Genomic DNA, 27270 nt, shown 5'->3' on the forward strand with positions numbered 1-27270 from the left:
ATGAAATCACTACACTACAGATACTACATGAAAAATTTGCGACCATCATCCAATAAAAAAATGATCTTTGGCATTCAGTATGGCATGCTAAAATAAACTTTTTATCTGATTGTATTTTTATTGAGCATTTTACCCAAAAATTCATTGTTTAAAATTCTAAAGCTAAAAGATTGTTTCTGCCCAGTTTCGAACTGGGGACCTTTCGCATGTCAGGCGAACGTGATAACCACTACACTACAGAAACTGACTCTCGTGGATCTCATCACTTTCTAGTCTGGAAGTACAAATGACACATGCTTTTCTTAGAAATATAATTTTTTCTAAACTTTTTTTCCTATTTTCTAATAATTTTGATGCTATTTTTCCACTTTGCTTTTCAAGAGGACACATTCACTTATTATCAATTCTGATCATTGTATTTTCTAAAAAAAATCTTTTTTTAATGTATTTCTGACCAATTTTGAAGGGGGAGCTTATGCATATTGGGTAAATGTGAATAACTCTACACTACAGGTACTTCATGAATGCAACACCATCCAATATGCATGGTAGAAGGGAAATTGACTTTTGATATTCTGCAATATGATTATTGCTTGCTTTTTCATTGAGCAATGCAACAGTAGATAGTTATCAAAATATAAATTATTGAATTCAAAGTGTTTAGGTAACAAAATATGTTTCTGCCAATTTCGAACTGGGGACCTTTCACGTGTGAGGCAAACATGAAATCACTACACTACAGATACTACATGAAAAATTTGCGACCATCATCCAATAAAAAATGATCTTTGGCATTCAGTATGGCATGCTAAAATAAACTTTTTATCTGATTGTATTTTTATTGAGCATTTTACCCAAAAATTCATTGTTTTAAAATTCTAAAGCTAAAAGATTGTTTCTGCCCAGTTTCGAACTGGGGACCTTTCGCATGTTAGGCGAACATGATAACCACTACACTACAGAAACTGACTCGCGTGAATCCCATCACTATCTAGTCTGGAAGTACAAATGACACATGCTTTTCTTAGAAATATAATTTTTTCTAAACTTTTTTCCTATTTTCTAATAATTTTGACGCTATTTTTCCACTTTGCATTTCAAGAGGACACATTCACTTATTATCAATTCTGATCATTGTATTTACTAAAAAAATCTTTTTTTTAATGTATTTCTGACCAATTTTGACGGGGGACCTTATGCATATTGGGTAAATGTGAATAACTCTACACTACAGGTACTTCATGAATGCAACACCATCCAATATGCATGATAGAAGGGAAATTGACTTTTGATATTCTGCAATATGATTTTTGCTTGCTTTTTCATTGAGCAATGCAACAGTAGATAGTTATCAAAATATAAATTATTGAATTCAAAGTGTTTAGGTAACAAAATATGTTTCTGCCAATTTTGAACTGGGGACCTTTCACGTGTGAGGCAAACATGAAATCACTACACTACAGATACTACATGAAAAATTTGCGACCATCATCCAATAAAAAATGATCTGTGGCATTCAGTATGGCATGCTAAAATAAACTTTTTATCTGATTGGATTTTTATTGAGCATTTTACCCAAAAATTCATTGTTTTAAAATTCTAAAGCTAAAAGATTGTTTCTGCCCAGTTTCGAACTGGGGACCTTCCGCATGTTAGGCGAACGTGATAACCACTACACTACAGAAACTGACTCGCGTGAATCCCATCACTATCTAGTCTGGAAGTACAAATGACACATGCTTTTCTTAGAAATATAATTTTTTCTAAACTTTTTTCCTATTTTCTAATAATTTTGACGCTATTTTTCCACTTTGCATTTCAAGAGGACACATTCACTTATTATCAATTCTGATCACTGTATTTACTAAAAAAAAATCTTTTTTTTTAATGTATTTCTGACCAATTTTGACGGGGGACCTTATGCATATTGGGTAAATATGAATAACTCTACACTACAGGTACTTCATGAATGCAACACCATCCAATATGCATGATAGAAGGGAAATTGACTTTTGATATTCTGCAATATGATTATTGCTTGCTTTTTCATTGAGCAATGCAACAGTAGATAGTTATCAAAATATAAATTATTGAATTCAAAGTGTTTAGGTAACAAAATATGTTTCTGCCCAGTTTCGAACTGGGGACCTTTCGCGTGTGAGGCGAACATGATAACCACTACACTACAGAAACTACATGGAAACAGCATCTCCCGCCATCCAATAAAAAATGATCTTTGACATACATTATGGCATTCTGAAATAAACTTTTTATATGATTGCATTTTTATTTGGCATTTCAACCAAAAATCCCTTGTTTTAAAATTCTAAAGATAACAGCATATTTCTGCCCAGTTTCGAACTGGGGACCTTTTGTGTTTTAGGCGAATGTGATAACCACTACAATACAGAAACTGACTTTTGAAGATCTCATCACTATGGAGTTGGGAAGTACCATTGGCAAACCGTTTTCTTAGAAAAAAAAATTCTAAACTTATTTTTCTATTTTCTAATAATTTCTATGCTATTTTTTCCACTTTGCATTTCAAGAGGACACATTCACTTATTAATAGTTCTGATCATTGTATTTAATAAAAAAATCTATTTTTAATGTATTTCTGACCAATTTTGAAGGGGAACCTTATGCATATTGGCTAAATGTGAATAATACTACACTATAGGTACTTTATGAATGCAACACCATCCAATATGCATGGTAGAAGGGAAATTGACTTTTGATATTCTGCAATATGATTTTTTGCTTGCTTTTTCATTAAGCAATGCAACAGTATATAGTTATCAAAATATAAATTATTGAATTCAAAGTGTTTAGGTAACAAAATATGTTTCTGCCAATTTCAAACTGGGGACCTTTCACGTGTGAGGCAAACATGAAATCACTACACTACAGATACTACATGAAAAATTTGCGACCATCATCCAATAAAAAATGATCTTTGGCATTCAGTATGGCATGCTAAAATAAACTTTTTATCTGATTGTATTTTTATTGAGCATTTTACCCAAAAATTCATTGTTTTAAAATTCTAAAGCTAAAAGATTGTTTCTGCCCAGTTTCGAACTGGGGACCTTTCGCATGTCAGGCGAACGTGATAACCACTACACTACAGAAACTGACTCTCGTGGATCCCATCACTATCTAGTCTGGAAGTACAAATGACACATGCTTTTCTTAGAAATATAATTTTTTCTAAACTTTTTTTCCTATTTTCTAATAATTTTGATGCTATTTTTCCACTTTGCTTTTCAAGAGGACACATTCACTTATTATCAATTCTGATCATTGTATTTTCTAAAAAAAATCTTTTTTTAATGTATTTTTGACCAATTTTGAAGGGGGACCTTATGCATATTGGGTAAATGTGAATAACTCTACACTACAGGTACTTTATGAATGCAACACCATCCAATATGCATGGTAGAAGGGAAATTGACTTTTGATATTCTGCAATATGATTATTGCTTGCTTTTTCATTGAGCAATGCAACAGTAGATAGTTATCAAAATATAAATTATTGAATTCAAAGTGTTTAGGTAACAAAATATGTTTCTGCCAATTTCAAACTGGGGACCTTTCACGTGTGAGGCAAACATGAAATCACTACACTACAGATACTACATGAAAAATTTGCGACCATCATCCAATAAAAAATGATCTTTGGCATTCAGTATGGCATGCTAAAATAAACTTTTTATCTGATTGTATTTTTATTGAGCATTTTACCCAAAAATTCATTGTTTTAAAATTCTAAAGCTGAAAGATTGTTTCTGCCCAGTTTCGAACTGGGGACCTTTCGCATGTTAGGCGAACGTGATAACCACTACACTACAGAAACTGACTCGCGTGAATCCCATCACTATCTAGTCTGGAAGTACAAATGACACATGCTTTTCTTAGAAATATAATTTTTTCTAAACTTTTTTCCTATTTTCTAATAATTTTGACGCTATTTTTCCACTTTGCATTTCAAGAGGACACATTCACTTATTATCAATTCTGATCATTGTATTTACTAAAAAAATCTTTTTTTTTAATGTATTTCTGACCAATTTTGACGGGGGACCTTATGCATATTGGGTAAATGTGAATAACTCTACACTACAGGTACTTCATGAATGCAACACCATCCAATATGCATGATAGAAGGGAAATTGACTTTTGATATTCTGCAATATGATTTTTGCTTGCTTTTTCATTGAGCAATGCAACAGTAGATAGTTATCAAAATATAAATTATTGAATTCAAAGTGTTTAGGTAACAAAATATGTTTCTGCCAATTTTGAACTGGGGACCTTTCACGTGTGAGGCAAACATGAAATCACTACACTACAGATACTACATGAAAAATTTGCGACCATCATCCAATAAAAAATGATCTTTGGCATTCAGTATGGCATGCTAAAATAAACTTTTTATCTGATTGTATTTTTATTGAGCATTTTACCCAAAAATTCATTGTTTTAAAATTCTAAAGCTAAAAGATTGTTTCTGCCCAGTTTCGAACTGGGGACCTTCCGCATGTTAGGCGAACGTGATAACCACTACACTACAGAAACTGACTCGCGTGAATCCCATCACTATCTAGTCTGGAAGTACAAATGACACATGCTTTTCTTAGAAATATAATTTTTTCTAAACTTTTTTCCTATTTTCTAATAATTTTGACGCTATTTTTCCACTTTGCATTTCAAGAGGACACATTCACTTATTATCAATTCTGATCACTGTATTTACTAAAAAAAAAATCTTTTTTTTTAATGTATTTCTGACCAATTTTGACGGGGGACCTTATGCATATTGGGTAAATATGAATAACTCTACACTACAGGTACTTTATGAATGCAACACCATCCAATATGCATGATAGAAGGGAAATTGACTTTTGATATTCTGCAATATGATTATTGCTTGCTTTTTCATTGAGCAATGCAACAGTAGATAGTTATCAAAATATAAATTATTGAATTCAAAGTGTTTAGGTAACAAAATATGTTTCTGCCCAGTTTCGAACTGGGGACCTTTCGCGTGTGAGGCGAACATGATAACCACTACACTACAGAAACTACATGGAAACAGCATCTCCCGCCATCCAATAAAAAATGATCTTTGACATACATTATGGCATTCTGAAATAAACTTTTTATATGATTGCATTTTTATTTGGCATTTCAACCAAAAATCCCTTGTTTTAAAATTCTAAAGATAACAGCATATTTCTGCCCAGTTTCGAACTGGGGACCTTTTGTGTTTTAGGCGAATGTGATAACCACTACAATACAGAAACTGACTTTTGAAGATCTCATCACTATGGAGTTGGGAAGTACCATTGGCAAACCGTTTTCTTAGAAAAAAAAATTCTAAACTTATTTTTCTATTTTCTAATAATTTCTATGCTATTTTTTCCACTTTGCATTTCAAGAGGACACATTCACTTATTAATAGTTCTGATCATTGTATTTAATAAAAAAATCTATTTTTAATGTATTTCTGACCAATTTTGAAGGGGAACCTTATGCATATTGGCTAAATGTGAATAATACTACACTACAGGTACTTTATGAATGCAACACCATCCAATATGCATGGTAGAAGGGAAATTGGCTTTTGATATTCTGCAATATGATTTTTTGCTTGCTTTTTCATTAAGCAATGCAACAGTATATAGTTATCAAAATATAAATTATTGAATTCAAAGTGTTTAGGTAACAAAATATGTTTCTGCCAATTTTGAACTGGGGACCTTTCACGTGTGAGGCAAACATGAAATCACTACACTACAGATACTACATGAAAAATTTGCGACCATCATCCAATAAAAAATGATCTTTGGCATTCAGTATGGCATGCTAAAATAAACTTTTTATCTGATTGTATTTTTATTGAGCATTTTACCCAAAAATTCATTGTTTTAAAATTCTAAAGCTAAAAGATTGTTTCTGCCCAGTTTCGAACTGGGGACCTTTCGCATGTCAGGCGAACGTGATAACCACTACACTACAGAAACTGACTCTCGTGGATCCCATCACTATCTAGTCTGGAAGTACAAATGACACATGCTTTTCTTAGAAATATAATTTTTTCTAAACTTTTTTTCCTATTTTCTAATAATTTTGATGCTATTTTTCCACTTTGCTTTTCAAGAGGACACATTCACTTATTATCAATTCTGATCATTGTATTTTCTAAAAAAAATCTTTTTTTAATGTATTTTTGACCAATTTTGAAGGGGGACCTTATGCATATTGGGTAAATGTGAATAACTCTACACTACAGGTACTTCATGAATGCAACACCATCCAATATGCATGGTAGAAGGGAAATTGACTTTTGATATTCTGCAATATGATTATTGCTTGCTTTTTCATTGAGCAATGCAACAGTAGATAGTTATCAAAATATAAATTATTGAATTCAAAGTGTTTAGGTAACAAAATATGTTTCTGCCAATTTCAAACTGGGGACCTTTCACGTGTGAGGCAAACATGAAATCACTACACTACAGATACTACATGAAAAATTTGCGACCATCATCCAATAAAAAATGATCTTTGGCATTCAGTATGGCATGCTAAAATAAACTTTTTATCTGATTGTATTTTTATTGAGCATTTTACCCAAAAATTCATTGTTTTAAAATTCTAAAGCTAAAAGATTGTTTCTGCCCAGTTTCGAACTGGGGACCTTTCGCATGTTAGGCGAACGTGATAACCACTACACTACAGAAACTGACTCGCGTGAATCCCATCACTATTTAGTCTGGAAGTACAAATGACACATGCTTTTCTTAGAAATATAATTTTTTCTAAACTTTTTTCCTATTTTCTAATAATTTTGACGCTATTTTTTCACTTTGCATTTCAAGAGGACACATTCACTTATTATCAATTCTGATCATTGTATTTACTAAAAAAATCTTTTTTTTTATGTATTTCTGACCAATTTTGACGGGGGACCTTATGCATATTGGGTAAATGTGAATAACTCTACACTACAGGTACTTCATGAATGCAACACCATCCAATATGCATGATAGAAGGGAAATTGACTTTTGATATTCTGCAATATGATTTTTGCTTGCTTTTTCATTGAGCAATGCAACAGTAGATAGTTATCAAAATATAAATTATTGAATTCAAAGTGTTTAGGTAACAAAATATGTTTCTGCCAATTTTGAACTGGGGACCTTTCACGTGTGAGGCAAACATGAAATCACTACACTACAGATACTACATGAAAAATTTGCGACCATCATCCAATAAAAAATGATCTTTGGCATTCAGTATGGCATGCTAAAATAAACTTTTTATCTGATTGTATTTTTATTGAGCATTTTACCCAAAAATTCATTGTTTTAAAATTCTAAAGCTAAAAGATTGTTTCTGCCCAGTTTCGAACTGGGGACCTTCCGCATGTTAGGCGAACGTGATAACCACTACACTACAGAAACTGACTCGCGTGAATCCCATCACTATCTAGTCTGGAAGCACAAATGACACATGCTTTTCTTAGAAATATAATTTTTTCTAAACTTTTTTCCTATTTTCTAATAATTTTGACGCTATTTTTCCACTTTGCATTTCAAGAGGACACATTCACTTATTATCAATTCTGATCACTGTATTTACTAAAAAAAAATCTTTTTTTTTAATGTATTTCTGACCAATTTTGACGGGGGACCTTATGCATATTGGGTAAATATGAATAACTCTACACTACAGGTACTTCATGAATGCAACACCATCCAATATGCATGATAGAAGGGAAATTGACTTTTGATATTCTGCAATATGATTATTGCTTGCTTTTTCATTGAGCAATGCAACAGTAGATAGTTATCAAAATATTAATTATTGAATTCAAAGTGTTTAGGTAACAAAATATGTTTCTGCCCAGTTTCGAACTGGGGACCTTTCGCGTGTGAGGCGAACATGATAACCACTACACTACAGAAACTACATGGAAACAACATCTCCCGCCATCCAATAAAAAATGATCTTTGACATACATTATGGCATTCTGAAATAAACTTTTTATATGATTGCATTTTTATTTGGCATTTCAACCAAAAATCCCTTGTTTTAAAATGCTAAAGATAACAGCATATTTCTGCCCAGTTTCGAACTGGGGACCTTTTGTGTTTTAGGCGAATGTGATAACCACTACAATACAGAAACTGACTTTTGAAGATCTCATCACTATGGAGTCGGGAAGTACCATTGGCAAACCGTTTTCTTAGAAAAAAAAATTCTAAACTTATTTTTCTATTTTCTAATAATTTCTATGCTATTTTTTCCACTTTGCATTTCAAGAGGACACATTCACTTATTAATAGTTCTGATCATTGTATTTAATAAAAAAATCTATTTTTAATGTATTTCTGACCAATTTTGAAGGGGAACCTTATGCATATTGGGTAAATGTGAATAACTCTACACTACAGGTACTTCATAAATGCAACACCATCCAATATGCATGGTAGAAGGGAAATTGACTTTTGATATTCTGCAATATGATTATTGCTTGCTTTTTCATTGAGCAATGCAACAGTAGATAGTTATCAAAATATAAATTATTGAATTCAAAGTGTTTAGGTAACAAAATATGTTTCTGCCAATTTCGAACTGGGGACCTTTCACGTGTGAGGCAAACATGAAATCACTACACTACAGATACTACATGAAAAATTTGCGACCATCATCCAATAAAAAATGATCTTTGGCATTCAGTATGGCATGCTAAAATAAACTTTTTATCTGATTGTATTTTTATTGAGCATTTTACCCAAAAATTCATTGTTTTAAAATTCTAAAGCTAAAAGATTGTTTCTGCCCAGTTTCGAACTGGGGACCTTTCGCATGTTAGGCGAACGTGATAACCACTACACTACAGAAACTGACTCTCGTGGATCTCATCACTATCTAGTCTGGAAGTACAAATGACACATGCTTTTCTTAGAAATATAATTTTTTCTAAACTTTTTTTCCTATTTTCTAATAATTTTGATGCTATTTTTCCACTTTGCTTTTCAAGAGGACACATTCACTTATTATCAATTCTGATCATTGTATTTTCTAAAAAAAATCTTTTTTTAATGTATTTTTGACCAATTTTGAAGGGGGACCTTATGCATATTGGGTAAATGTGAATAACTCTACACTACAGGTACTTCATGAATGCAACACCATCCAATATGCATGGTAGAAGGGAAATTGACTTTTGATATTCTGCAATATGATTATTGCTTGCTTTTTCATTGAGCAATGCAACAGTAGATAGTTATCAAAATATAAATTATTGAATTCAAAGTGTTTAGGTAACAAAATATGTTTCTGCCAATTTCAAACTGGGGACCTTTCACGTGTGAGGCAAACATGAAATCACTACACTACAGATACTACATGAAAAATTTGCGACCATCATCCAATAAAAAATGATCTTTGGCATTCAGTATGGCATGCTAAAATAAACTTTTTATCTGATTGTATTTTTATTGAGCATTTTACCCAAAAATTCATTGTTTTAAAATTCTAAAGCTGAAAGATTGTTTCTGCCCAGTTTCGAACTGGGGACCTTTCGCATGTTAGGCGAACGTGATAACCACTACACTACAGAAACTGACTCGCGTGAATCCCATCACTATCTAGTCTGGAAGTACAAATGACACATGCTTTTCTTAGAAATATAATTTTTTCTAAACTTTTTTCCTATTTTCTAATAATTTTGACGCTATTTTTCCACTTTGCATTTCAAGAGGACACATTCACTTATTATCAATTCTGATCATTGTATTTACTAAAAAAATCTTTTTTTTTAATGTATTTCTGACCAATTTTGACGGGGGACCTTATGCATATTGGGTAAATGTGAATAACTCTACACTACAGGTACTTCATGAATGCAACACCATCCAATATGCATGATAGAAGGGAAATTGACTTTTGATATTCTGCAATATGATTTTTGCTTGCTTTTTCATTGAGCAATGCAACAGTAGATAGTTATCAAAATATAAATTATTGAATTCAAAGTGTTTAGGTAACAAAATATGTTTCTGCCAATTTTGAACTGGGGACCTTTCACGTGTGTAGCAAACATGAAATCACTACACTACAGATACTACATGAAAAATTTGCGACCATCATCCAATAAAAAATGATCTTTGGCATTCAGTATGGCATGCTAAAATAAACTTTTTATCTGATTGTATTTTTATTGAGCATTTTACCCAAAAATTCATTGTTTTAAAATTCTAAAGCTAAAAGATTGTTTCTGCCCAGTTTCGAACTGGGGACTTTCCGCATGTTAGGCGAACGTGATAACCACTACACTACAGAAACTGACTCGCGTGAATCCCATCACTATCTAGTCTGGAAGTACAAATGACACATGCTTTTCTTAGAAATATAATTTTTTCTAAACTTTTTTCCTATTTTCTAATAATTTTGACGCTATTTTTCCACTTTGCATTTCAAGAGGACACATTCACTTATTATCAATTCTGATCACTGTATTTACTAAAAAAAATATCTTTTTTTTTAATGTATTTCTGACCAATTTTGACGGGGGACCTTATGCATATTGGGTAAATATGAATAACTCTACACTACAGGTACTTCATGAATGCAACACCATCCAATATGCATGATAGAAGGGAAATTGACTTTTGATATTCTGCAATATGATTATTGCTTGCTTTTTCATTGAGCAATGCAACAGTAGATAGTTATCAAAATATAAATTATTGAATTCAAAGTGTTTAGGTAACAAAATATGTTTCTGCCCAGTTTCAAACTGGGGACCTTTCGCGTGTGAGGCGAACATGATAACCACTACACTACAGAAACTACATGGAAACAGCATCTCCCGCCATCCAATAAAAAATGATCTTTGACATACATTATGGCATTCTGAAATAAACTTTTTATATGATTGCATTTTTATTTGGCATTTCAACCAAAAATCCCTTGTTTTAAAATTCTAAAGATAACAGCATATTTCTGCCCAGTTTCGAACTGGGGACCTTTTGTGTTTTAGGCGAATGTGATAACCACTACAATACAGAAACTGACTTTTGAAGATCTCATCACTATGGAGTTGGGAAGTACCATTGGCAAACCGTTTTCTTAGAAAAAAAATTTCTAAACTTATTTTTCTATTTTCTAATAATTTCTATGCTATTTTTTCCACTTTGCATTTCAAGAGGACACATTCACTTATTAATAGTTCTGATCATTGTATTTAATAAAAAAATCTATTTTTAATGTATTTCTGACCAATTTTGAAGGGGAACCTTATGCATATTGGCTAAATGTGAATAATACTACACTACAGGTACTTTATGAATGCAACACCATCCAATATGCATGGTAGAAGGGAAATTGGCTTTTGATATTCTGCAATATGATTTTTTGCTTGCTTTTTCATTAAGCAATGCAACAGTATATAGTTATCAAAATATAAATTATTGAATTCAAAGTGTTTAGGTAACAAAATATGTTTCTGCCAATTTCAAACTGGGGACCTTTCACGTGTGAGGCAAACATGAAATCACTACACTACAGATACTACATGAAAAATTTGCGACCATCATCCAATAAAAAATGATCTTTGGCATTCAGTATGGCATGCTAAAATAAACTTTTTATCTGATTGTATTTTTATTGAGCATTTTACCCAAAAATTCATTGTTTTAAAATTCTAAAGCTAAAAGATTGTTTCTGCCCAGTTTCGAACTGGGGACCTTTCGCATGTCAGGCGAACGTGATAACCACTACACTACAGAAACTGACTCTCGTGGATCCCATCACTATCTAGTCTGGAAGTACAAATGACACATGCTTTTCTTAGAAATATAATTTTTTCTAAACTTTTTTTCCTATTTTCTAATAATTTTGATGCTATTTTTCCACTTTGCTTTTCAAGAGGACACATTCACTTATTATCAATTCTGATCATTGTATTTTCTAAAAAAAATCTTTTTTTAATGTATTTTTGACCAATTTTGAAGGGGGACCTTATGCATATTGGGTAAATGTGAATAACTCTACACTACAGGTACTTCATGAATGCAACACCATCCAATATGCATGGTAGAAGGGAAATTGACTTTTGATATTCTGCAATATGATTTTTGCTTGCTTTTTCATTGAGCAATGCAACAGTAGATAGTTATCAAAATATAAATTATTGAATTCAAAGTGTTTAGGTAACAAAATATGTTTCTGCCAATTTTGAACTGGGGACCTTTCACGTGTGAGGCAAACATGAAATCACTACACTACAGATACTACATGAAAAATTTGCGACCATCATCCAATAAAAAATGATCTTTGGCATTCAGTATGGCATGCTAAAATAAACTTTTTATCTGATTGTATTTTTATTGAGCATTTTACCCAAAAATTCATTGTTTTAAAATTCTAAAGCTAAAAGATTGTTTCTGCCCAGTTTCGAACTGGGGACCTTCCGCATGTTAGGCGAACGTGATAACCACTACACTACAGAAACTGACTCGCGTGAATCCCATCACTATCTAGTCTGGAAGCACAAATGACACATGCTTTTCTTAGAAATATAATTTTTTCTAATCTTTTTTCCTATTTTCTAATAATTTTGACGCTATTTTTCCACTTTGCATTTCAAGAGGACACATTCACTTATTATCAATTCTGATCACTGTATTTACTAAAAAAAAAAATCTTTTTTTTTAATGTATTTCTGACCAATTTTGACGGGGGACCTTATGCATATTGGGTAAATATGAATAACTCTACACTACAGGTACTTCATGAATGCAACACCATCCAATATGCATGATAGAAGGGAAATTGACTTTTGATATTCTGCAATATGATTATTGCTTGCTTTTTCATTGAGCAATGCAACAGTAGATAGTTATCAAAATATTAATTATTGAATTCAAAGTGTTTAGGTAACAAAATATGTTTCTGCCCAGTTTCGAACTGGGGACCTTTCGCGTGTGAGGCGAACATGATAACCACTACACTACAGAAACTACATGGAAACAACATCTCCCGCCATCCAATAAAAAATGATCTTTGACATACATTATGGCATTCTGAAATAAACTTTTTATATGATTGCATTTTTATTTGGCATTTCAACCAAAAATCCCTTGTTTTAAAATGCTAAAGATAACAGCATATTTCTGCCCAGTTTCGAACTGGGGACCTTTTGTGTTTTAGGCGAATGTGATAACCACTACAATACAGAAACTGACTTTTGAAGATCTCATCACTATGGAGTCGGGAAGTACCATTGGCAAACCGTTTTCTTAGAAAAAAAAATTCTAAACTTATTTTTCTATTTTCTAATAATTTCTATGCTATTTTTTCCACTTTGCATTTCAAGAGGACACATTCACTTATTAATAGTTCTGATCATTGTATTTAATAAAAAAATCTATTTTTAATGTATTTCTGACCAATTTTGAAGGGGAACCTTATGCATATTGGGTAAATGTGAATAACTCTACACTACAGGTACTTCATAAATGCAACACCATCCAATATGCATGGTAGAAGGGAAATTGACTTTTGATATTCTGCAATATGATTATTGCTTGCTTTTTCATTGAGCAATGCAACAGTAGATAGTTATCAAAATATAAATTATTGAATTCAAAGTGTTTAGGTAACAAAATATGTTTCTGCCAATTTCGAACTGGGGACCTTTCACGTGTGAGGCAAACATGAAATCACTACACTACAGATACTACATGAAAAATTTGCGACCATCATCCAATAAAAAATGATCTTTGGCATTCAGTATGGCATGCTAAAATAAACTTTTTATCTGATTGTATTTTTATTGAGCATTTTACCCAAAAATTCATTGTTTTAAAATTCTAAAGCTAAAAGATTGTTTCTGCCCAGTTTCGAACTGGGGACCTTTCGCATGTTAGGCGAACGTGATAACCACTACACTACAGAAACTGACTCTCGTGGATCCCATCACTATCTAGTCTGGAAGTACAAATGACACATGCTTTTCTTAGAAATATAATTTTTTCTAAACTTTTTTTCCTATTTTCTAATAATTTTGATGCTATTTTTCCACTTTGCTTTTCAAGAGGACACATTCACTTATTATCAATTCTGATCATTGTATTTTCTAAAAAAAATCTTTTTTTAATGTATTTTTGACCAATTTTGAAGGGGGACCTTATGCATATTGGGTAAATGTGAATAACTCTACACTACAGGTACTTCATGAATGCAACACCATCCAATATGCATGGTAGAAGGGAAATTGACTTTTGATATTCTGCAATATGATTATTGCTTGCTTTTTCATTGAGCAATGCAACAGTAGATAGTTATCAAAATATAAATTATTGAATTCAAAGTGTTTAGGTAACAAAATATGTTTCTGCCAATTTCAAACTGGGGACCTTTCACGTGTGAGGCAAACATGAAATCACTACACTACAGATACTACATGAAAAATTTGCGACCATCATCCAATAAAAAATGATCTTTGGCATTCAGTATGGCATGCTAAAATAAACTTTTTATCTGATTGTATTTTTATTGAGCATTTTACCCAAAAATTCATTGTTTTAAAATTCTAAAGCTAAAAGATTGTTTCTGCCCAGTTTCGAACTGGGGACCTTTCGCATGTTAGGCGAACGTGATAACCACTACACTACAGAAACTGACTCGCGTGAATCCTATCACTATCTAGTCTGGAAGTACAAATGACACATGCTTTTCTTAGAAATATAATTTTTTCTAAACTTTTTTCCTATTTTCTAATAATTTTGACGCTATTTTTTCACTTTGCATTTCAAGAGGACACATTCACTTATTATCAATTCTGATCATTGTATTTACTAAAAAAATCTTTTTTTTTAATGTATTTCTGACCAATTTTGACGGGGGACCTTATGCATATTGGGTAAATGTGAATAACTCTACACTACAGGTACTTCATGAATGCAACACCATCCAATATGCATGATAGAAGGGAAATTGACTTTTGATATTCTGCAATATGATTTTTGCTTGCTTTTTCATTGAGCAATGCAACAGTAGATAGTTATCAAAATATAAATTATTGAATTCAAAGTGTTTAGGTAACAAAATATGTTTCTGCCAATTTTGAACTGGGGACCTTTCACGTGTGAGGCAAACATGAAATCACTACACTACAGATACTACATGAAAAATTTGCGACCATCATCCAATAAAAAATGATCTTTGGCATTCAGTATGGCATGCTAAAATAAACTTTTTATCTGATTGTATTTTTATTGAGCATTTTACCCAAAAATTCATTGTTTTAAAATTCTAAAGCTAAAAGATTGTTTCTGCCCAGTTTCGAACTGGGGACCTTCCGCATGTTAGGCGAACGTGATAACCACTACACTACAGAAACTGACTCGCGTGAATCCCATCACTATCTAGTCTGGAAGCACAAATGACACATGCTTTTCTTAGAAATATAATTTTTTCTAAACTTTTTTCCTATTTTCTAATAATTTTGACGCTATTTTTCCACTTTGCATTTCAAGAGGACACATTCACTTATTATCAATTCTGATCACTGTATTTACTAAAAAAAAATCTTTTTTTTTAATGTATTTCTGACCAATTTTGACGGGGGACCTTATGCATATTGGGTAAATATGAATAACTCTACACTACAGGTACTTCATGAATGCAACACCATCCAATATGCATGATAGAAGGGAAATTGACTTTTGATATTCTGCAATATGATTATTGCTTGCTTTTTCATTGAGCAATGCAACAGTAGATAGTTATCAAAATATTAATTATTGAATTCAAAGTGTTTAGGTAACAAAATATGTTTCTGCCCAGTTTCGAACTGGGGACCTTTCGCGTGTGAGGCGAACATGATAACCACTACACTACAGAAACTACATGGAAACAGCATCTCCCGCCATCCAATAAAAAATGATCTTTGACATACATTATGGCATTCTGAAATAAACTTTTTATATGATTGCATTTTTATTTGGCATTTCAACCAAAAATCCCTTGTTTTAAAATGCTAAAGATAACAGCATATTTCTGCCCAGTTTCGAACTGGGGACCTTTTGTGTTTTAGGCGAATGTGATAACCACTACAATACAGAAACTGACTTTTGAAGATCTCATCACTATGGAGTCGGGAAGTACCATTGGCAAACCGTTTTCTTAGAAAAAAAAATTCTAAACTTATTTTTCTATTTTCTAATAATTTCTATGCTATTTTTTCCACTTTGCATTTCAAGAGGACACATTCACTTATTAATAGTTCTGATCATTGTATTTAATAAAAAAATCTATTTTTAATGTATTTCTGACCAATTTTGAAGGGGAACCTTATGCATATTGGGTAAATGTGAATAACTCTACACTACAGGTACTTCATAAATGCAACACCATCCAATATGCATGGTAGAAGGGAAATTGACTTTTGATATTCTGCAATATGATTATTGCTTGCTTTTTCATTGAGCAATGCAACAGTAGATAGTTATCAAAATATAAATTATTGAATTCAAAGTGTTTAGGTAACAAAATATGTTTCTGCCAATTTCGAACTGGGGACCTTTCACGTGTGAGGCAAACATGAAATCACTACACTACAGATACTACATGAAAAATTTGCGACCATCATCCAATAAAAAAATGATCTTTGGCATTCAGTATGGCATGCTAAAATAAACTTTTTATCTGATTGTATTTTTATTGAGCATTTTACCCAAAAATTCATTGTTTTAAAATTCTAAAGCTAAAAGATTGTTTCTGCCCAGTTTCGAACTGGGGACCTTTCGCATGTTAGGCGAACGTGATAACCACTACACTACAGAAACTGACTCTCGTGGATCCCATCACTATCTAGTCTGGAAGTACAAATGACACATGCTTTTCTTAGAAATATAATTTTTTCTAAACTTTTTTTCCTATTTTCTAATAATTTTGATGCTATTTTTCCACTTTGCTTTTCAAGAGGACACATTCACTTATTATCAATTCTGATCATTGTATTTTCTAAAAAAAATCTTTTTTTAATGTATTTTTGACCAATTTTGAAGGGGGACCTTATGCATATTGGGTAAATGTGAATAACTCTACACTACAGGTACTTCATGAATGCAACACCATCCAATATGCATGGTAGAAGGGAAATTGACTTTTGATATTCTGCAATATGATTATTGCTTGCTTTTTCATTGAGCAATGCAACAGTAGATAGTTATCAAAATATAAATTATTGAATTCAAAGTGTTTAGGTAACAAAATATGTTTCTGCCAATTTCAAACTGGGGACCTTTCACGTGTGAGGCAAACATGAAATCACTACACTACAGATACTACATGAAAAATTTGCGACCATCATCCAATAAAAAATGATCTTTGGCATTCAGTATGGCATGCTAAAATAAACTTTTTATCTGATTGTATTTTTATTGAGCATTTTACCCAAAAATTCATTGTTTTAAAATTCTAAAGCTAAAAGATTGTTTCTGCCCAGTTTCGAACTGGGGACCTTTCGCATGTTAGGCGAACGTGATAACCACTACACTACAGAAACTGACTCGCGTGAATCCTATCACTATCTAGTCTGGAAGTACAAATGACACATGCTTTTCTTAGAAATATAATTTTTTCTAAACTTTTTTCCTATTTTCTAATAATTTTGACGCTATTTTTTCACTTTGCATTTCAAGAGGACACATTCACTTATTATCAATTCTGATCATTGTATTTACTAAAAAAATCTTTTTTTTTAATGTATTTCTGACCAATTTTGACGGGGGACCTTATGCATATTGGGTAAATGTGAATAACTCTACACTACAGGTACTTCATGAATGCAACACCATCCAATATGCATGATAGAAGGGAAATTGACTTTTGATATTCTGCAATATGATTTTTGCTTGCTTTTTCATTGAGCAATGCAACAGTAGATAGTTATCAAAATATAAATTATTGAATTCAAAGTGTTTAGGTAACAAAATATGTTTCTGCCAATTTTGAACTGGGGACCTTTCACGTGTGAGGCAAACATGAAATCACTACACTACAGATACTACATGAAAAATTTGCGACCATCATCCAATAAAAAATGATCTTTGGCATTCAGTATGGCATGCTAAAATAAACTTTTTATCTGATTGTATTTTTATTGAGCATTTTACCCAAAAATTCATTGTTTTAAAATTCTAAAGCTAAAAGATTGTTTCTGCCCAGTTTCGAACTGGGGACCTTCCGCATGTTAGGCGAACGTGATAACCACTACACTACAGAAACTGACTCGCGTGAATCCCATCACTATCTAGTCTGGAAGCACAAATGACACATGCTTTTCTTAGAAATATAATTTTTTCTAAACTTTTTTCCTATTTTCTAATAATTTTGACGCTATTTTTCCACTTTGCATTTCAAGAGGACACATTCACTTATTATCAATTCTGATCACTGTATTTACTAAAAAAAAATCTTTTTTTTTAATGTATTTCTGACCAATTTTGACGGGGGACCTTATGCATATTGGGTAAATATGAATAACTCTACACTACAGGTACTTCATGAATGCAACACCATCCAATATGCATGATAGAAGGGAAATTGACTTTTGATATTCTACAATATGATTATTGCTTGCTTTTTCATTGAGCAATGCAACAGTAGATAGTTATCAAAATATTAATTATTGAATTCAAAGTGTTTAGGTAACAAAATATGTTTCTGCCCAGTTTCGAACTGGGGACCTTTCGCGTGTGAGGCGAACATGATAACCACTACACTACAGAAACTACATGGAAACAGCATCTCCCGCCATCCAATAAAAAATGATCTTTGACATACATTATGGCATTCTGAAATAAACTTTTTATATGATTGCATTTTTATTTGGCATTTCAACCAAAAATCCCTTGTTTTAAAATGCTAAAGATAACAGCATATTTCTGCCCAGTTTCGAACTGGGGACCTTTTGTGTTTTAGGCGAATGTGATAACCACTACAATACAGAAACTGACTTTTGAAGATCTCATCACTATGGAGTCGGGAAGTACCATTGGCAAACCGTTTTCTTAGAAAAAAAAATTCTAAACTTATTTTTCTATTTTCTAATAATTTCTATGCTATTTTTTCCACTTTGCATTTCAAGAGGACACATTCACTTATTAATAGTTCTGATCATTGTATTTAATAAAAAAATCTATTTTTAATGTATTTCTGACCAATTTTGAAGGGGAACCTTATGCATATTGGGTAAATGTGAATAACTCTACACTACAGGTACTTCATAAATGCAACACCATCCAATATGCATGGTAGAAGGGAAATTGACTTTTGATATTCTGCAATATGATTATTGCTTGCTTTTTCATTGAGCAATGCAACAGTAGATAGTTATCAAAATATAAATTATTGAATTCAAAGTGTTTAGGTAACAAAATATGTTTCTGCCAATTTCGAACTGGGGACCTTTCACGTGTGAGGCAAACATGAAATCACTACACTACAGATACTACATGAAAAATTTGCGACCATCATCCAATAAAAAAATGATCTTTGGCATTCAGTATGGCATGCTAAAATAAACTTTTTATCTGATTGTATTTTTATTGAGCATTTTACCCAAAAATTCATTGTTTTAAAATTCTAAAGCTAAAAGATTGTTTCTGCCCAGTTTCGAACTGGGGACCTTTCGCATGTTAGGCAAACGTGATAACCACAACACTACAGAAACTGACTCTCGTGGAACCCATCACTATCTAGTCTGGAAGTACAAATGACACATGCTTTTCTTAGAAATATAAATTTTTCTAAACTTTTTTCCTATTTTCTAATAATTTTGACGCTATTTTTCCACTTTGCATTTCAAGAGGACACATTCACTTATTATCAATTCTGATCATTGTATTTTCTAAAAAAAATCTTTTTTTAATGTATTTCTGACCAATTTTGAAGGGGGACCTTATGCATATTGGGTAAATGTGAATAACTCTACACTACAGGTACTTCATGAATGCAACACCATCCAATATGCCTGATAGAAGGGAAATTGACTTTTGATATTCTGCAATATGATTTTTGCTTGCTTTTTCATTGAGCAATGCAACAGTAGATAGTTATCAAAATATAAATTATTGAATTCAAAGTGTTTAGGTAACAAAATATGTTTCTGCCCAGTTTCGAACTGGGGACCTTTCGCGTGTGAGGCGAATGTGATAACCACTACACTACAGAAACTACATGGAAGCAGCATCTCCCGCCATCCAATAAAAAATGATCTTTGACATACATTATGGCATTCTGTAATAAACTTTTTATATGATTGCATTTTTATTTGGCATTTCAACCAAAAATCCCTTGTTTTAAAATTCTAAAGATAACAGCATATTTCTGCCCAGTTTCGAGCTGGGGACCTTTTGTGTTTTAGGCGAATGTGATAACCACTACAATACAGAAACTGACTTTTGAAGATCTCATCACTATGGAGTCGGGAAGTACCATTGGCAAACCGTTTTCTTAGAAAAAAAAATTCTAAACTTATTTTTCTATTTTCTAATAATTTCTATGCTATTTTTTCCACTTTGCATTTCAAGAGGACACATTCACTTATTAATAGTTCTGATCATTGTATTTAATAAAAAAATCTTTTTTTAATGTATTTCTGACCAATTTTGAAGGGGAACCTTATGCATATTGGCTAAATGTAAATAATACTACACTACAGGTACTTTATGAATGCAACACCATCCAATATGCATGGTAGAAGGGAAATTGACTTTTGATATTCTGCAATATGATTTTTTGCTTGCTTTTTCATTAAGCAATGCAACAGTATATAGTTATCAAAATATAAATGATTGAATTCAAAGTGTTTAGGTAACAAAATATGTTTCTGCCAATTTCGAACTGGGGACCTTTCATGTGTGAGGCAAACATGAAATCACTACACTACAGATACTACATGAAAAATTTGCGACCATCATCCAATAAAAAATGATCTTTGGCATTCAGTATGGCATGCTAAAATAAACTTTTTATCTGATTGTATTTTTATTGAGCATTTTACCCAAAAATTCATTGTTTTAAAATTCTAAAGCTAAAAGATTGTTTCTGCTGAGTTTCGAACTGGGGACCTTTCGCGTGTTAGGCGAACGTGATAACCACTACACTACAGAAACTGAGTCTCGTGGATCTCATCACTATCTAGTCTGGAAGTACAAATGACACATGCTTTTCTTAGAAATATAATTTTTTCTAAACTTTTTTTCCTATTTTCTAATAATTTTGACGCTATTTTTCCACTTTGCTTTTCAAGAGGACACATTCACTTATTATCAATTCTGATCATTGTATTTTCTAAAAAAAATCTTTTTTTAATGTATTTCTGACCAATTTTGAAGGGGGACCTTATGCATATTGGGTAAATGTGAATAACTCTACACTACAGGTACTTCATGAATGCAACACCATCCAATATGCATGGTAGAAGGGAAATTGACTTTTGATATTCTGCAATATGATTATTGCTTGCTTTTTCATTGAGCAATGCAACAGTAGATAGTTATCAAAATATAAATTATTGAATTCAAAGTGTTTAGGTAACAAAATATGTTTCTGCCAATTTCGAACTGGGGACCTTTCACGTGTGAGGCAAACATGAAATCACTACACTACAGATACTACATGAAAAATTTGCGACCATCATCCAATAAAAAATGATCTTTGGCATTCAGTATGGCATGCTAAAATAAACTTTTTATCTGATTGTATTTTTATTGAGCATTTTACCCAAAAATTCATTGTTTTAAAATTCTAAAGCTAAAAGATTGTTTCTACCCAGTTTCGAACTGGGGACCTTTCGCGTGTTAGGCGAACGTGATAACCACTACACTACAGAAACTGACTCTCGTGGATCCCATCACTATCTAGTCTGGAAGTACAAATGACACATGCTTTTCTTAGAAATATAATTTTTTCTAAACTTTTTTTCCTATTTTCTAATAATTTTGACGCTATTTTTCCACTTTGCATTTCAAGAGGACACATTCACTTATTATCAATTCTGATCATTGTATTTACTAAAAAAATCTTTTTTTTTTAATGTATTTCTGACCAATTTTGACGGGGGACCTTATGCATATTAGGTAAATGTGAATAACTCTACACTACAGGTACTTCATGAATGCAACACCATCCAATATGCATGATAGAAGGGAAATTGACTTTTGATATTCTGCAATATGATTTTTGCTTGCTTTTTCATTGAGCAATGCAACAGTAGATAGTTATCAAAATATAAATTATTGAATTCAAAGTGTTTAGGTAACAAAATATGCTTCTGCCCAGTTTCGAACTGGGGACCTTTCGCGTGTGAGGAGAACGTGATAACCACTACACTACGGAAACTACTTGGAAACAGCATCTCCCGCCATCCAATAAAAAATGATCTTTGACATACATTATGGCATTCTGAAATAAACTTTTTATATGATTGCATTTTTATTTGGCATTTCAACCAAAAATCCCTTGTTTTAAAATTCTAAAGATAACAGCATATTTCTGCCCAGTTTCAAACTGGGGACCTTTTGTGTTTTAGGCGAATGTGATAACCACTACAATACAGAAACTGACTTTTGAAGATCTCATCACTATGGAGTCGGGAAGTACCATTGGCAAACCGTTTTCTTAGAAAAAAAATTTCTAAACTTATTTTTCTATTTTCTAATAATTTCTATGCTATTTTTTCCACTTTGCATTTCAAGAGGACACATTCACTTATTAATAGTTCTGATCATTGTATTTAATAAAAAAATCTATTTTTAATGTATTTCTGACCAATTTTGAAGGGGAACCTTATGCATATTGGCTAAATGTGAATAATACTACACTACAGGTACTTTATGGATGCAACACCATCCAATATGCATGGTAGAAGGGAAATTGACTTTTGATATTCTGCAATATGATTTTTTGCTTGCTTTTTCATTAAGCAATGCAACAGTATATAGTTATCAAAATATAAATTATTGAATTCAAAGTGTTTAGGTAACAAAATATGTTTCTGCCAATTTCGAACTGGGGACCTTTCACGTGTGAGGCAAACATGAAATCACTACACTACTGATACTACATGAAAAATTTGCGACCATCATCCAATAAAAAATGATCTTTGGCATTCAGTATGGCATGCTAAAATAAACTTTTTATCTGATTGTATTTTTATTGAGCATTTTACCCAAAAATTCATTGTTTTAAAATTCTAAAGCTAAAAGATTGTTTCTGCCCAGTTTCGAACTGGGGACCTTTCGCGTGTTAGGCGAACGTGATAACCACTACACTACAGAAACTGACTCTCGTGGATACCATCACTATCTAGTCTGGAAGTACAAATGACACATGCTTTTCTTAGAAATATAATTTTTTCTAAACTTTTTTTCCTATTTTCTAATAATTTTGACGCTACTTTTCCACTTTGCTTTTCAAGAGGACACATTCACTTATTATCAATTCTGATCATTGTATTTTCTAAAAAAAAATCTTTTTTTAATGTATTTTTGACCAATTTTGAAGGGGGACCTTATGCATATTGGGTAAATGTGAATAACTCTACACTACAGGTACTTCATGAATGCAACACCATCTGATATGCATGGTAGAAGGGAAATTGACTTTTGATATTCTGCAATATGATTATTGCTTGCTTTTTCATTGAGCAATGCAACAGTAGATAGTTATCAAAATATAAATTATTGAATTCAAAGTGTTTAGGTAATAAAATATGTTTCTGCCCAGTTTCGAACTGGGGACCTTTCGCGTGTGAGGCGAACGTGATAACCAATACACTACAGAAACTACAAGGAAACAGCATCTCCCGCCATCCAATAAAAAATGATCTTTGACATACATTATGGCATTCGGAAATAAACTTTTTATATGATTGCATTTTTATTTGGCATTTCAACCAAAAATCCCTTGTTTTAAAATTCTAAAGATAACAGCATATTTCTGCCCAGTTTCGAACTGGGGACCTTTTGTGTTTTAGGCGAATGTGATAACCACTACAATACAGAAACTGACTTTTGAAGATCTCATCACTATGGAGTCGGGAAGTACCATTGGCAAACCGTTTTCTTAGAAAAAAAAATTCTAAACTTATTTTTCTATTTTCTAATAATTTCTATGCTATTTTTTCCACTTTGCATTTCAAGAGGACACATTCACTTATTAATAGTTCTGATCATTGTATTTAATAAAAAAATCTATTTTTAATGTATTTCTGACCAATTTTGAAGGGGAACCTTATGCATATTGGCTAAATGTGAATAATACTACACTACAGGTACTTTATGAATGCAACACCATCCAATATGCATGGTAGAAGGGAAATTGACTTTTGATATTCTGCAATATGATTTTTTGCTTGCTTTTTCATTAAGCAATGCAACAGTATATAGTTATCAAAATATAAATTATTGAATTCAAAGTGTTTAGGTAACAAAATATGTTTCTGCCAATTTCGAACTGGGGACCTTTCACGTGTGAGGCAAACATGAAATCACTACACTACAGATACTACATGAAAAATTTGCGACCATCATCCAATAAAAAATGATCTTTGGCATTCAGTATGGCATGCTAAAATAAACTTTTTATCTGATTGTATTTTTATTGAGCATTTTACCCAAAAATTCATTGTTTTAAAATTCTAAAGCTAAAAGATTATTTCTGCCCAGTTTCGAACTGGGGACCTTTCGCGTGTGAGGCTAACGTGATAACCACTACACTACAGAAACTGACTCTTGTGGATCCCATCACTATCTAGTCTGAAAGTACAAATGACACATGCTTTTCTTAGAAATATAATTTTTTCTAAACTTTTTTTCCTATTTTCTAATAATTTTGACGCTATTTTTCCACTTTGCTTTTCAAGAGGACACATTCACTTATTATCAATTCTGATCATTGTATTTTCTAAAAAAATCTTTTTTAATGTATTTCTGACCAATTTTGAAGGGGGACCTTATGCATATTGGGTAAATGTGAATAACTCTACACTACAGGTACTTCATGAATGCAACACCATCCAATATGCATGGTAGACGGGAAATTGACTTTTGATATTCTGCAATATGATTATTGCTTGCTTTTTCATTGAGCAATGCAACAGTAGATAGTTATCAAAATATAAATTATTGAATTCAAAGTGTTTAGGTAACAAAAGTTGTTTCTGCCCTGTTTCGAACTGGGGACCTTTCGCGTGTGAAGCGAACGTGATAACCACTACACTACAGAAGCTACATGGAAACAGCTTCTCCCGCCATCCAATAAAAAATGATCTTTGACATACATTATGGCATTCTGAAATAAACTTTTTATATGATTGCATTTTTATTTGGCATTTCAACCAAAAATCCCTTGTTTTAAAATTCTAAAGATAACAGCATATTTCTGCCCAGTTTCGAACTGGGGACCTTTTGTGTTTTAGGCGAATGTGATAACCACTACAATACAGAAACTGACTTTTGAAGATCTCATCACTATGGAGTCGGGAAGTACCATTGGCAAACCGTTTTCTTAGAAAAAAAAATTCTAAACTTATTTTTCTATTTTCTAATAATTTCTATGCTATTTTTTCCACTTTGCATTTCAAGAGGACACATTCACTTATTAATAGTTCTGATCATTGTATTTAATAAAAAAATCTTTTTTTAATGTATTTCTGACCAATTTTGAAGGGGAACCTTATGCATATTGGCTAAATGTGAATAATACTACACTACAGGTACTTCCTGAATGCAACACCATCCAATATGCATGGTAGAAGGGAAATTGACTTTTGATATTCTGCAATATGATTTTTTGCTTGCTTTTTCATTAAGCAATGCAACAGTATATAGTTATCAAAATATAAATTATTGAATTCAAAGTGTTTAGGTAACAAAATATGTTTCTGACAATTTCGAACTGGGGACCTTTCACGTGTGAGGCAAACATGAAATCACTACACTACAGATACTACATGAAAAATTTGCGACCATCATCCAATAAAAAATGATCTTTGGCATTCAGTATGGCATGCTAAAATAAACTTTTTATCTGATTGTATTTTTATTGAGCATTTTACCCAAAAATTCATTGTTTTAAAATTCTAAAGCTAAAAGATTGTTTCTGCCCAGTTTCGAACTGGGGACCTTTCGCGTGTTAGGCGAACGTGATAACCACTACACTACAGAAACTGACTCTCGTGGATCCCATCACTATCTAGTCTGGAAGTACAAATGACACATGCTTTTCTTAGAAATATAATTTTTTCTAAACTTTTTTTCCTATTTTCGAATAATTTTGACGCTATTTTTCCACTTTGCTTTTCAAGAGGACACATTCACTTATTATCAATTCTGATCATTGTATTTTCTAAAAAATCTTTTTTTAATGTATTTCTGACCAATTTTGAAGGGGGACCTTATGCATATTGGCTAAATGTGAATAACTCTACACTACAGGTACTTCATGAATGCAACACCATCCAATATGCATGGTAGACGGGAAATTGACTTTTGATATTCTGCAATATGATTATTGCTTGCTTTTTCATTGAGCAATGCAACAGTAGATAGTTATCAAAATATAAATTATTGAATTCAAAGTGTTTAGGTAACAAATGATGTTTCTGCCCAGTTTCGAACTGGGGACCTTTCGCGTGTGAGGCAAACGTGATAACCACTACACTACAGAAACTACATGGAAACAGCTTCTCCCGCCATCCAATAAAAAATGATCTTTGACATACATTATGGCATTCTGAAATAAACTTTTTATATGATTGCATTTTTATTTGGCATTTCAACCAAAAATCCCTTGTTTTAAAATTCTAAAGATAACAGCATATTTCTACCCAGTTTCGAACTGGGGACCTTTTGTGTTTTAGGCGAATGTGATAACCACTACAATACAGAAACTGACTTTTGAAGATCTCATCACTATGGAGTCGGGAAGTACCATTGGCAAACCGTTTTCTAATAAAAAAAATTCTAAACTTATTTTTCTATTTTCTAATAATTTCTATGCTATTTTTTCCACTTTGCATTTCAAGAGGACACATTCACTTATTAATAGTTCTGATCATTGTATTCAATAAAAAAATCTATTTTTAATGTATTTCTGACCAATTTTGAAGGGGAACCTTATGCATATTGGCTAAATGTGAATAATACTACACTACAGGTACTTTATGAATGCAACACC

The 27270-nt window shown here is 32.1% G+C and overlaps 37 non-coding genes across 37 annotated transcripts; all 37 read right to left on the reverse strand.

Moving 5' to 3' along the window:
- Window positions 1-171: 171 nt before the first annotated feature.
- On the reverse strand, window positions 172-244 carry TRNAV-GAC (transfer RNA valine (anticodon GAC)). Its single transcript has one exon. It is a non-coding gene; the product is annotated as a tRNA-Val (tRNA).
- A 649-nt stretch (window positions 245-893) lies between these two features.
- TRNAV-AAC (transfer RNA valine (anticodon AAC)) lies at window positions 894-966 on the reverse strand. The gene has a single exon. It is a non-coding gene; the product is annotated as a tRNA-Val (tRNA).
- Window positions 967-1614: 648 nt separating this feature from the next.
- Window positions 1615-1687, reverse strand: TRNAV-AAC (transfer RNA valine (anticodon AAC)). The gene has a single exon. It is a non-coding gene; the product is annotated as a tRNA-Val (tRNA).
- A 433-nt stretch (window positions 1688-2120) lies between these two features.
- TRNAV-CAC (transfer RNA valine (anticodon CAC)) lies at window positions 2121-2193 on the reverse strand. The gene has a single exon. It is a non-coding gene; the product is annotated as a tRNA-Val (tRNA).
- Window positions 2194-3061: 868 nt separating this feature from the next.
- TRNAV-GAC (transfer RNA valine (anticodon GAC)) lies at window positions 3062-3134 on the reverse strand. Its single transcript has one exon. It is a non-coding gene; the product is annotated as a tRNA-Val (tRNA).
- A 649-nt stretch (window positions 3135-3783) lies between these two features.
- TRNAV-AAC (transfer RNA valine (anticodon AAC)) lies at window positions 3784-3856 on the reverse strand. The gene has a single exon. It is a non-coding gene; the product is annotated as a tRNA-Val (tRNA).
- A 649-nt stretch (window positions 3857-4505) lies between these two features.
- TRNAV-AAC (transfer RNA valine (anticodon AAC)) lies at window positions 4506-4578 on the reverse strand. Its single transcript has one exon. It is a non-coding gene; the product is annotated as a tRNA-Val (tRNA).
- Window positions 4579-5012: 434 nt separating this feature from the next.
- On the reverse strand, window positions 5013-5085 carry TRNAV-CAC (transfer RNA valine (anticodon CAC)). The gene has a single exon. It is a non-coding gene; the product is annotated as a tRNA-Val (tRNA).
- Window positions 5086-5953: 868 nt separating this feature from the next.
- Window positions 5954-6026, reverse strand: TRNAV-GAC (transfer RNA valine (anticodon GAC)). The gene has a single exon. It is a non-coding gene; the product is annotated as a tRNA-Val (tRNA).
- Window positions 6027-6675: 649 nt separating this feature from the next.
- TRNAV-AAC (transfer RNA valine (anticodon AAC)) lies at window positions 6676-6748 on the reverse strand. Its single transcript has one exon. It is a non-coding gene; the product is annotated as a tRNA-Val (tRNA).
- A 648-nt stretch (window positions 6749-7396) lies between these two features.
- TRNAV-AAC (transfer RNA valine (anticodon AAC)) lies at window positions 7397-7469 on the reverse strand. Its single transcript has one exon. It is a non-coding gene; the product is annotated as a tRNA-Val (tRNA).
- A 433-nt stretch (window positions 7470-7902) lies between these two features.
- Window positions 7903-7975, reverse strand: TRNAV-CAC (transfer RNA valine (anticodon CAC)). The gene has a single exon. It is a non-coding gene; the product is annotated as a tRNA-Val (tRNA).
- Window positions 7976-8842: 867 nt separating this feature from the next.
- Window positions 8843-8915, reverse strand: TRNAV-AAC (transfer RNA valine (anticodon AAC)). The gene has a single exon. It is a non-coding gene; the product is annotated as a tRNA-Val (tRNA).
- A 649-nt stretch (window positions 8916-9564) lies between these two features.
- Window positions 9565-9637, reverse strand: TRNAV-AAC (transfer RNA valine (anticodon AAC)). The gene has a single exon. It is a non-coding gene; the product is annotated as a tRNA-Val (tRNA).
- A 649-nt stretch (window positions 9638-10286) lies between these two features.
- Window positions 10287-10359, reverse strand: TRNAV-AAC (transfer RNA valine (anticodon AAC)). Its single transcript has one exon. It is a non-coding gene; the product is annotated as a tRNA-Val (tRNA).
- A 434-nt stretch (window positions 10360-10793) lies between these two features.
- TRNAV-CAC (transfer RNA valine (anticodon CAC)) lies at window positions 10794-10866 on the reverse strand. Its single transcript has one exon. It is a non-coding gene; the product is annotated as a tRNA-Val (tRNA).
- An 868-nt stretch (window positions 10867-11734) lies between these two features.
- On the reverse strand, window positions 11735-11807 carry TRNAV-GAC (transfer RNA valine (anticodon GAC)). The gene has a single exon. It is a non-coding gene; the product is annotated as a tRNA-Val (tRNA).
- Window positions 11808-12456: 649 nt separating this feature from the next.
- TRNAV-AAC (transfer RNA valine (anticodon AAC)) lies at window positions 12457-12529 on the reverse strand. The gene has a single exon. It is a non-coding gene; the product is annotated as a tRNA-Val (tRNA).
- Window positions 12530-12964: 435 nt separating this feature from the next.
- TRNAV-CAC (transfer RNA valine (anticodon CAC)) lies at window positions 12965-13037 on the reverse strand. The gene has a single exon. It is a non-coding gene; the product is annotated as a tRNA-Val (tRNA).
- An 867-nt stretch (window positions 13038-13904) lies between these two features.
- TRNAV-AAC (transfer RNA valine (anticodon AAC)) lies at window positions 13905-13977 on the reverse strand. Its single transcript has one exon. It is a non-coding gene; the product is annotated as a tRNA-Val (tRNA).
- Window positions 13978-14626: 649 nt separating this feature from the next.
- Window positions 14627-14699, reverse strand: TRNAV-AAC (transfer RNA valine (anticodon AAC)). Its single transcript has one exon. It is a non-coding gene; the product is annotated as a tRNA-Val (tRNA).
- A 649-nt stretch (window positions 14700-15348) lies between these two features.
- Window positions 15349-15421, reverse strand: TRNAV-AAC (transfer RNA valine (anticodon AAC)). Its single transcript has one exon. It is a non-coding gene; the product is annotated as a tRNA-Val (tRNA).
- A 433-nt stretch (window positions 15422-15854) lies between these two features.
- On the reverse strand, window positions 15855-15927 carry TRNAV-CAC (transfer RNA valine (anticodon CAC)). Its single transcript has one exon. It is a non-coding gene; the product is annotated as a tRNA-Val (tRNA).
- Window positions 15928-16795: 868 nt separating this feature from the next.
- Window positions 16796-16868, reverse strand: TRNAV-AAC (transfer RNA valine (anticodon AAC)). The gene has a single exon. It is a non-coding gene; the product is annotated as a tRNA-Val (tRNA).
- A 649-nt stretch (window positions 16869-17517) lies between these two features.
- Window positions 17518-17590, reverse strand: TRNAV-AAC (transfer RNA valine (anticodon AAC)). The gene has a single exon. It is a non-coding gene; the product is annotated as a tRNA-Val (tRNA).
- A 649-nt stretch (window positions 17591-18239) lies between these two features.
- TRNAV-AAC (transfer RNA valine (anticodon AAC)) lies at window positions 18240-18312 on the reverse strand. The gene has a single exon. It is a non-coding gene; the product is annotated as a tRNA-Val (tRNA).
- Window positions 18313-18745: 433 nt separating this feature from the next.
- TRNAV-CAC (transfer RNA valine (anticodon CAC)) lies at window positions 18746-18818 on the reverse strand. Its single transcript has one exon. It is a non-coding gene; the product is annotated as a tRNA-Val (tRNA).
- An 868-nt stretch (window positions 18819-19686) lies between these two features.
- On the reverse strand, window positions 19687-19759 carry TRNAV-AAC (transfer RNA valine (anticodon AAC)). The gene has a single exon. It is a non-coding gene; the product is annotated as a tRNA-Val (tRNA).
- Window positions 19760-20189: 430 nt separating this feature from the next.
- TRNAV-CAC (transfer RNA valine (anticodon CAC)) lies at window positions 20190-20262 on the reverse strand. Its single transcript has one exon. It is a non-coding gene; the product is annotated as a tRNA-Val (tRNA).
- An 868-nt stretch (window positions 20263-21130) lies between these two features.
- Window positions 21131-21203, reverse strand: TRNAV-AAC (transfer RNA valine (anticodon AAC)). Its single transcript has one exon. It is a non-coding gene; the product is annotated as a tRNA-Val (tRNA).
- A 649-nt stretch (window positions 21204-21852) lies between these two features.
- Window positions 21853-21925, reverse strand: TRNAV-AAC (transfer RNA valine (anticodon AAC)). The gene has a single exon. It is a non-coding gene; the product is annotated as a tRNA-Val (tRNA).
- Window positions 21926-23299: 1374 nt separating this feature from the next.
- Window positions 23300-23372, reverse strand: TRNAV-AAC (transfer RNA valine (anticodon AAC)). The gene has a single exon. It is a non-coding gene; the product is annotated as a tRNA-Val (tRNA).
- A 432-nt stretch (window positions 23373-23804) lies between these two features.
- Window positions 23805-23877, reverse strand: TRNAV-CAC (transfer RNA valine (anticodon CAC)). The gene has a single exon. It is a non-coding gene; the product is annotated as a tRNA-Val (tRNA).
- An 868-nt stretch (window positions 23878-24745) lies between these two features.
- TRNAV-CAC (transfer RNA valine (anticodon CAC)) lies at window positions 24746-24818 on the reverse strand. The gene has a single exon. It is a non-coding gene; the product is annotated as a tRNA-Val (tRNA).
- A 429-nt stretch (window positions 24819-25247) lies between these two features.
- Window positions 25248-25320, reverse strand: TRNAV-CAC (transfer RNA valine (anticodon CAC)). The gene has a single exon. It is a non-coding gene; the product is annotated as a tRNA-Val (tRNA).
- An 868-nt stretch (window positions 25321-26188) lies between these two features.
- Window positions 26189-26261, reverse strand: TRNAV-AAC (transfer RNA valine (anticodon AAC)). The gene has a single exon. It is a non-coding gene; the product is annotated as a tRNA-Val (tRNA).
- A 429-nt stretch (window positions 26262-26690) lies between these two features.
- TRNAV-CAC (transfer RNA valine (anticodon CAC)) lies at window positions 26691-26763 on the reverse strand. The gene has a single exon. It is a non-coding gene; the product is annotated as a tRNA-Val (tRNA).
- Window positions 26764-27270: the final 507 nt, after the last annotated feature.

Source organism: Pseudophryne corroboree, chromosome 4 (genome assembly GCF_028390025.1).
Source record: "Pseudophryne corroboree isolate aPseCor3 chromosome 4, aPseCor3.hap2, whole genome shotgun sequence".
Lineage (NCBI taxonomy): Eukaryota > Metazoa > Chordata > Amphibia > Anura > Myobatrachidae > Pseudophryne > Pseudophryne corroboree.